This window comes from Falco biarmicus, chromosome 2 (assembly GCF_023638135.1).
Source record: "Falco biarmicus isolate bFalBia1 chromosome 2, bFalBia1.pri, whole genome shotgun sequence".
NCBI classification, from domain to species: Eukaryota; Metazoa; Chordata; class Aves; order Falconiformes; family Falconidae; genus Falco; species Falco biarmicus.
In genome coordinates this window covers 67,817,709-67,825,874 of record NC_079289.1, presented here as the reverse complement: position 1 = coordinate 67,825,874, position 8,166 = coordinate 67,817,709, and the positions used below count along the sequence as shown (strand labels likewise).

Genomic DNA, 8,166 nt, shown 5'->3' with positions numbered 1-8,166 from the left:
CAGAGTTGAGATTAAAAGCCAAAATCCAAGCACAGCCCTTACAGAGTGGTTGAATTGTGCCAGTACATATGTTTCCCACTCACGTGTTGAAAACTGTACCTTCAAACATAGGCTTGTTTCTGATAGCTTGCATTTCTTCAAGTACAAGGGAAAAAAAGCTAAACAGAACTTTTCTGAATTGTTCCTATTGCGCACATCAGTGGGGTGAAAAGACAGCATTACATCAGCTCGGTACCTTCAACGCAAACAGGGAAGGTTTAGCAAGACAAGCTCACGGGCATACCGCAATAGAGATCTTTATTTTAGACTTGGGATGGTTCGAACCAATTCAACACCAGTACTGAGTACCACAAAATATTTGGTTTGGGAACAAACTTCCCTCCGGAGTAGTGTGAAGTGGATTGCTGCTCCTCGATGCCAGATGCCTGGTCACCCCAAACATCCCCTTGCTGCCTTCCTTGCAAGGCGCATGATACAGAGGAGACTTTCTACCCACAGGGACGGTACTTTCAGGTCAGACTGCTGTGCCATGCCTTCCAAAGTCCAGGCATGGGGTCCCAGCAGAATTATTTCTTCCTTGGAAGAAGCCTAAGATGAGAAGGGGGAAATGGATTAGAAAGGGGAAACCAGCCGGGGACTGTTATACTGTTGCTGGTGGTAGGCCTGCTCTTAAACACAATGTCAAGGCGCTGAGATATGCGTGTGAAATGACAAAGACAGATGCTATTTCTTCCTGAGGTCCACGTTGAGTGGAGAAAGCCAAAGGGTTGTTCACCGTCTCGCGTTCAGGGCCATTCTTTCAAATTGAAATGAATTGATTTAAAAAAGCAGGGACTGCCTAATGGGGAACCGCATGGCTGCTATATTTATGTGCATCAAACCGAAATTTAAACAACTTGAGGCAGTGTGGGCTGTGTAAATGTTTTATATATAGTAACCTTTTTGTTATTAGTTTTGGAAATGGTTGGTGTTACTTCCCTGCCAGCGCTCCATAGAGCTGACTATACAGCATTCAGTCCACGCTACAGTCAAGCAGGAGCTGTTTGCTCAACAACTCCAGGCTCTATTTCCAACTGGAGTACTAACATACACCCGGAGGTGATTGCATAAACCCAGGTAGCCCAATGTATGTAGACCATTTCACCGAGCAGGCTGCTAAAATACAAGAAGCAAGCGCGTGGCTGTAGGGCAGGTGTGGGCTGGAGGGTCTTCTGAAAGGGTTGGTTTGGTGGTTTGGATTCTTTTCCCCCTCTGTGTGAGTGCTTGTGAAAGCCAGAGAGGACAGGGACATCCTCTGAACCTAACTTTGGTCTCATCTCTCCACCTTCCCACCAAGTTTGAGACATTGTGAATATTTACCAAGTACAAAAGAAATGAGAAGTGCTGGGTATTGATCATTATTATATCCCTTCCCTGACAGAAAATAGGCCTAGGATAGCAGAGCTGAAACTAATCTTTCTAAAGGGGGGGAGGGGGGGGAGGGGGGGCGTTGGGGGGGATGGCGGGAGTGGGTTAGTGAAGAATTGTGCTGGAATAACATACATTTCTTTCCTCTTCTGGAGCTCTCATTCAAAACAGGGGCCCATCTGCCTGAGTGGGACACTTCTCACCAAAAACTAATAGATATTTGTTCCAGAGTCCACATTAAAGCCACAGACCAAATGTAAGGTGCAAAGCTCTTCATTTGTTTCTCTCTCTGTCACACACATGCATTCCCACACATGCAAACACACACTCCCTTCTCTTCCTAAAATAATAAAATAACCGCTCCCCAGTTCTGCTGCCTTCTCTATTTTATGCAGGTCCATACTCAAATGTGTACCAAAATTCTTAACTCAGTTTGCTAAAATCGCCTAGATTGTCGAGGAAATTAAACTAAACAAGGAGCTGTGTGAAATGTTGAACTTTAAATACCATCCGCTACCTCGAGAAGAAGAAAATGAGTCAATAAACGCTCAGGTTTCTGCTACTTTTAGATTATCGTAATTAAAAGAATTATTTTGTTAGATTTTTTCCTTTTTTTTTTCTTTTCTTTTCTTTTTTTTTCTTTAGCATGGTAAGAATTCCCTCATGCTCTAGTAGTGGGTATTTGAAAATAATGCTCTTTCCCTTCTGATTTTGTACTGAAGGACAGGGTTACAGTGTCTCCCCTAGGTGTTAATGATGGATATATGGACGTGTTTAATCTTGTGAATGGTATGTATATTTCTGTGAATACCAGGAGAGATGACGATACCATTCTCAGTAGCCCAGAAGAGGCATGTTTTACCTGAAGTACTGGGCTTGGGCTGGATGCTGCTGTTGTCCTGGGTTTTGGTTTTGGTTTTTAATTGTCCTGCCTACTCTCTCAAGTCAATATTAATGCCGTACAGCACGGCTGAGGCCAGGGCTGAGTGAGCCCCGTCATTAACAATAGCATAAACAAAGGAAGGGGACCAGTTACCTTGACATTAGGTGCCCGCTTTGTTCCCGAGCCTCCAACTGCATCCTGAAGCCCATACAGGGAAGTATTGCCTACGGGAATGAATAATCCACTCCACCTATTGTCCCAATCCCCTGGAAAACAAAACAACACAACCAAAACAAAGATGACAACACACCCCCGCCCCGCGTGGAGTCTGCGAATGGTTTCATCCCCTCCTGCCTTTCCCTGCACTTCTGGCCACTCTGGTCGCCGACCCGCTCCCCCACAAGTGCTGCCCGCTGCAGCCCGCGGGCGCTTCCCGGCTGGCGCAAGCACCCCCAGCCCTTTGTCGCCCAGTTTTCAGAGGGAAGGGGCTGGAGAACCACCCCCACCGCTCTGGGAGGGCGAGAGGCGGGGAGCGGGGGGCTGCGCGCTCCTGTGCCTCCGCAGCCCGGCAGGATCCTTCACGCGGCCGGGCCGTACCCGGGGGGCGCCGCGTTAGACGGGGCGGCCCGGCGGGGTGAGCTGCCCTCCGGCCGCCCAAGCCGTGTCCGCCCCGCTCCCCGGCCTGTCAGCAAGCAGAAGGGATGCACCCCCTCTCGGTGGCATGGCCTGGCCCAGGGGCAGCGCGACATGCCCACGCACAGCCGTGGGGATGCGAGGGAGGTGGGGGGCGAGCGACTCTGTGTGTGGACCTCCATTGTCCTTCCAGCTTCGCCCCCCCCGGGGCGGTTTTCGGGGCCCACTCGGCACTGCCCTCCCTGCTTGCACACGACCTGGTAGACCCCGCTCCGTAGCCCCCCGTATGTGGCAGAAACGCCCGGAGCAGCCCCCCTGCTCATGCCCAGCCGCAGGAGCCTGTGTGGAATGGGAACGGCTCCTTCCTCTGCCGAAATAACTAAGCTCCCCACATCCAGTTTTGTCTTCCCCTTCTCCTACAGCCCCATGCGGGCCATCGGGGCAGAGGGATGGATAGCAGCTCCCCCAAAGTTTTCGGGAGGCCGGTTTGTCCCGGTCCTTCCCCGCACGGAGGGGGGGTGCCAGGCCAGGCCACGGCAGCGCTGCCGTGGGGTTTCCCCCCGCGCCGGCCCCGCTCCAGGGGCAGCTTTTGTTCCCGCTGTGCTCGGAGGGGAGCAAGTTCTAGCCCCGGGAACCTCGCGCCTTCACCTGGCTCTCCGGGAGCAGATGAAGGGGACCTGGTGGCGTAGCCCGAGGTAGAAGAAGGCCTTAGGAGACAGATGCATCGATCCCAGATGCAGCCAAATCCATCCTTGCGACGTGGGTGTGTGTGGGGATACAGGGAGTAGCCAAGGAGGCCGTTTGAACCTCGAGTCCTGGCTTCAAAGGTTAACAGCTCCCTCGTCAAACGTTGCCAAACGCTACCTCTACGGGGCTGAAGAGAGGGGAGAAGGGGAGGAAAAAAAAGAACATCAACATTACTGCAAATTTCAAAGCGCTGAAAATAGCTCTAAGAAATCCCGAGGATCCACCACCGCTTCTTTTTACCCGGGACATAGGCGTTAGGCGAAGTATTTCCTCGGAGGTGCTTGTGAGCAAGGCCAGCGGGAGCCGCGCCTGCCTTTGGGGGCGAGCCGGTCGGCGGGGAGGGGGGCTGTGGGTCGGGGCCGCGGGCTGCCGCCCCCCCCTCACGCACCTGCAACTTTTGGCTGCGCTGGGGACCCCCCCAGGGCTGTGCCGGGAGCAAACCCCCTGCCAAATTGCCCCCCGCCCGCCCCCGCGGCGCGCCCGGGCCGTGCTCCCGCTGGGAGCCGCGGCTGCCGGGCAGGGGCTGGCCCCGGCAGCCCTTTATGCACAGCGGTCAGCAGCCGGGTTGTGGGTTTGCAGCTGCATGCAAATAAATCCCCGGCAATAATCTAATGCGGGTTTGCAGCCCCAACGACAAAGTTCCACCACAAACGCAAGTGCATTTTTTTTTTGTTTTGACCACCGAGGTCCAGCAACCAAGGGAAGCAAATAAAAATGGGGGGGGGGGGGGGGGGGGAGTTGGTTAACACTCATGTTTCAACAAACGCAGCCTGCTTTTGTGATATACGAAAGCCAAGGATTTGTTTCCTGCACCTCTGCGAGAACACCAGCACCTGCCCCAGCTGGAGACAACGATTCCACGCGAGATGAGCAGCAACGAGGTGTCCTACCTACCCGGCCGCCCGCTGCTGCCTTATTTGTTCTGTTCCCACGTGGAAAATGCATCTTTTCCCTCAATTTTCATTGAATTACAGCTATATTCGATACGGGACGTGGCGGGTGGGGGTGGGGTGAGAATAAATTTATACACTAGCTTCTCTTGCAGGTGAAAGTTTTTTTGTTTGTTTTACTGCTCTCCAAGAAAGGTCTGTTTGCACGTATAGGGGAAGGTTGTTTGGTTTTTTGCTTGCCCGTCTTAAGCAAAAGCTGAGCAGAGTCAATGGGATGAAGAAGGAAAAACCCAAAACAACAACATGTAAAAGAGGGTGAATCTTTGAGAAAGAGCCCTCTTTCTCAGTGGAGTGGTAGAAGAAAAAAATCAAACCACAAAAAAATCCCAGCAGCCCAATTCCAGAGAGGATGGGAGGGGGTACAATTTCCCAATTGCCATTCTGCGGACTGCCATAAAAGAAAAAAAAATCTCATTGAGGGCTGGGACAAGTGGGGGGGGGGGAGTTTTACTTTTGCGAAGTGTAAGTCTCTAACGACAATCAGTCCTTCGTGACACCTGACGCCCCCCCGGGCAGGCTTGCCCCCCGGGGCCCCCGAGGCAGGCAGGGCGCGGGTGCGGCGCCCAGCCTGGGGCGGCGGTGGGTGAGTGGGGGTGGGCGCCAGCTCTCCCCAGCGCAACCCGCCGCTCTCCAACTCTCCCGCCCCTAACTTTGGGAGGGGGGGCGTTATTAGTGTGGAAAAGCCCGTTTCCCTGGCAAAAGAGGGGCAGCTGGGCGTCCAGCCTCCCCACCGCCATCTCCCCTCCGGGCGTGCGGGCAGCCGGTGCGCGGCCCCCGGCCCCGCCGGCTCGACCCCGGCTTCGCCCGGCCCACCTGAGCCAGGGCCAGCTCTGCTTTCGCGTTTCATCCCTCGGGGAGGGGATGCGTCCCCGCAGCCGCCTTGCCGGGCACAGACGGGCCGCCCTGCGACCAGCTGGCGACCGGCGGCCCTCGCCCCCGCCCCGGCACGTCGCCCCGGGGGCTTTCCCAGACTTGGCCCAGCTCTCCCAGCTCCTCTGTCCGGCCTTGCCTTTCCCCGCTCTCCCCGCCGCCGCCCGGCTGAGTGCGGCGCCCCCAGCACCCAGGTCCCGCCGGCGGCGGGGCTGCCGGGGAGCGGCAGGGCAGGGGGTGACCATCCCCTCGGTGTCTCGCCTGCCTGCCCGCCCGCCCCTGCGTTGCCTGCCCTCGGCCCTTGCGGCCGCCCCTCGTCCCCCCGCCCCCTGGCACGCACAGAGCCCGGCCCAGCTGCCGCTCGTCCCCTCGGGGGGCTTTTTTTCTTCTTTGCCCCCACTCCCCTCTCCCCGAGGCCTCCTGGGCGCGGGCTGCAGCCGGGCCCTCCGGAGGGGGCTCAGCCTCCGCAGGGCACCCCTCAGCCTCGCTGCCCACCCGTGCCTCCTTGTCTCCGCCGCCAACACAAAAGCCCCGGACCAAAGCGGTCAAGCAAAGGCGGCACAGCAAAGCTCACGCCCGCTGCCCCCTCCACAATGCGAACTCCAGAGGGAAATCTCCCTCCTAAGCCCGGCAGTCCCTTACTTAACCTTTGCAGCTTTCCGCAGGGTAAAGCGGAGTTTGTCACCCAGGTTGCCCCTCGCACCTCTGTGCGACCTGACGCGGGCACCGGGACAACGTTGCACCGGTTTCTGCAATCCGAAAAGAAACCTCTGGGTGCGGGGGTCGGTGCTGGGGGCCGGGGTGGGGGACCCAGAGTACGCCCGACCCCCCCTGCACCCCATGCACAGCCTCCTCGCCTCTGCCTTTGAAACTGTGTTTAAAACAGCAGCTGAAACACAATTAATTGTAACTGATTAACATGGATTAGTTTGGCCTCCAAAGCACTTTAAGTCAATTCAGCAGCCATAATAATAATTAATTCATTAATAAGTACTATTGGTGCTTCATCACTAACGCCAAGAAAAGTTTCCCTGCGAAGTACAGGTGGCAGGGAGTGTTAAAATGAAAACATTTCCATGCAACTTTTTAACCAGAAGGGAAAGCACTTTGGTTATATTTGGAGACATGTGTCTCACACATTTTCCCCCTTTTTTTTGTAAACTATGTAAGAATAAACATTACAGCTCTGGGCTTTTAATTTCTCCAGATGGAATCATAAAGTACCTAGTAGATTTTTTTTTTTTTTTTAATACTATACAATTGAGGACACATGTCTGCTTTTCCCAGTGAGGACGGAGAAGCGACTTAATTTGAAGGCATAACTACTGAACCACATTTTGAGTAACACACTCGAACAAGTTCACTTTAAAAGGCAGGAAACCGCTAAGAGCACAGCACTGAAAGTTGCTCCTTCCCACTTGAGCTCCAGTGGAAGATCGCCCGTCTGACCTTCACGTACACTTCGCCGTTCCGTACACGTGCAGAAGCATACCGCGTGTAGGTGGCGGGGTGCCTGGCCGTGGGGGGGGGGTGGGGTGGGGGGCTTTCGCAAGGCGGTCGCATCCCCGAGAGGCCCCCCCGCTCGCTGCAGGGTGATGGAGGCTGCCCGGGATCCCACCCCCGGCGCGGCGGCGGAGCCCTCTGATGCGCGGGTGACAAGAGAGGTCTCCTCCCGCGCCCCCCTCCCCCGGCTGAAGCGAGGGAGTCACTCGCCCTCCCGGCGCTCCTCTCCGCTCCTCACACGCACCCTTGCGCGCCCCGCAAAGCGCTCCCGTGGAGGCCGAAAGGAGGGAGGGAGCCCGGCAGCCCGCCGCTCGGCTGCCTCAGGGGTACACGCGTGAGGAGCGGGTCAGGAGCCCCTGGGCTGGGCGGAAAATAATACGGAAATAATAATAAAAAAAGTCCAAGGGCAAGATTTCTTGCTCTAAACTGTGTTTTCTGGGATTTTCGGGTTTTTTTGGGTTTTTTTTTTTTTGTCCCCTTGGTGATGGGAATGAGCAAAATAACCTACCTACTCATCTCCCTAACTAGACTCAGCCTCCCTCCCCTCCCCGTTCCACCCCCCCCCCCCACCCCCCCCCCGGTTCTGACTTACATGTGTTTAGAGCAATGGCAAGAGGCTCCCAACTGGAGCCCTGGCAGAAGGTGCGTTTAAAGTGTGGATGATTTACTCCCCTACAATTCAGGTCCCGCGTGTGAGCCTCCAGCCCCGCGTCAGCTGGGCACTGCAGACAAACAGCGTTAAATATGCATAAGGAACAGTTCGCTTTCTTAAAGGAGAACTTACCCCACCGGAAAGTTCACAGCCCGACGGCAGGCACGGGAGGGGGGGGGGCGGGGGTGGCCCTTGCGTCGGGACAGCCCTAACCCCTTCCCATGGTGTTCGCCCACACGCTCAGCAAACAGGGCTGGGGAGAGCCCTTATGCTCGGGACCGGGCGGAGAAGTGATGGCAAGTCGGGCACCGCCTCAGTGAGCTGCGTCTCAGCGGACCGGCGCCTTCACCCCGCAGCGCCGACCCCGTCCCCCCTTCCTCGGCCGGGATGGGCGGGGGGCAGAGCCGCGCTCCCGGGGCAGTCCGGCTCCGGTGGGTCCCCGCGGCAACCACCGACCGGCTGCCCGAGAACTTGCAGGGTCCTGAACGGGGGGAAAACGCGGGACTCGGGGAAGAAAAAAA

At 56.0% G+C, this 8,166-nt stretch overlaps 1 long non-coding RNA gene across 2 annotated transcripts; it reads right to left on the bottom strand.

Moving 5' to 3' along the window:
* Window positions 1–288: 288 nt before the first annotated feature.
* LOC130144845 (uncharacterized) lies at window positions 289–7,753 on the bottom strand. Of its 2 annotated transcripts, XR_008820266.1 has the most exons (4): window positions 7,586–7,753; window positions 3,572–3,797; window positions 2,444–2,556; window positions 289–588 (listed from the first exon to the last, which is right to left on the bottom strand). It is a non-coding gene; the product is annotated as an uncharacterized LOC130144845 (long non-coding RNA). The 2 variants fall into 2 exon arrangements; XR_008820267.1 differs by lacking the exon at window positions 3,572–3,797 and having other exon boundaries at window positions 7,586–7,716.
* Window positions 7,754–8,166: the final 413 nt, after the last annotated feature.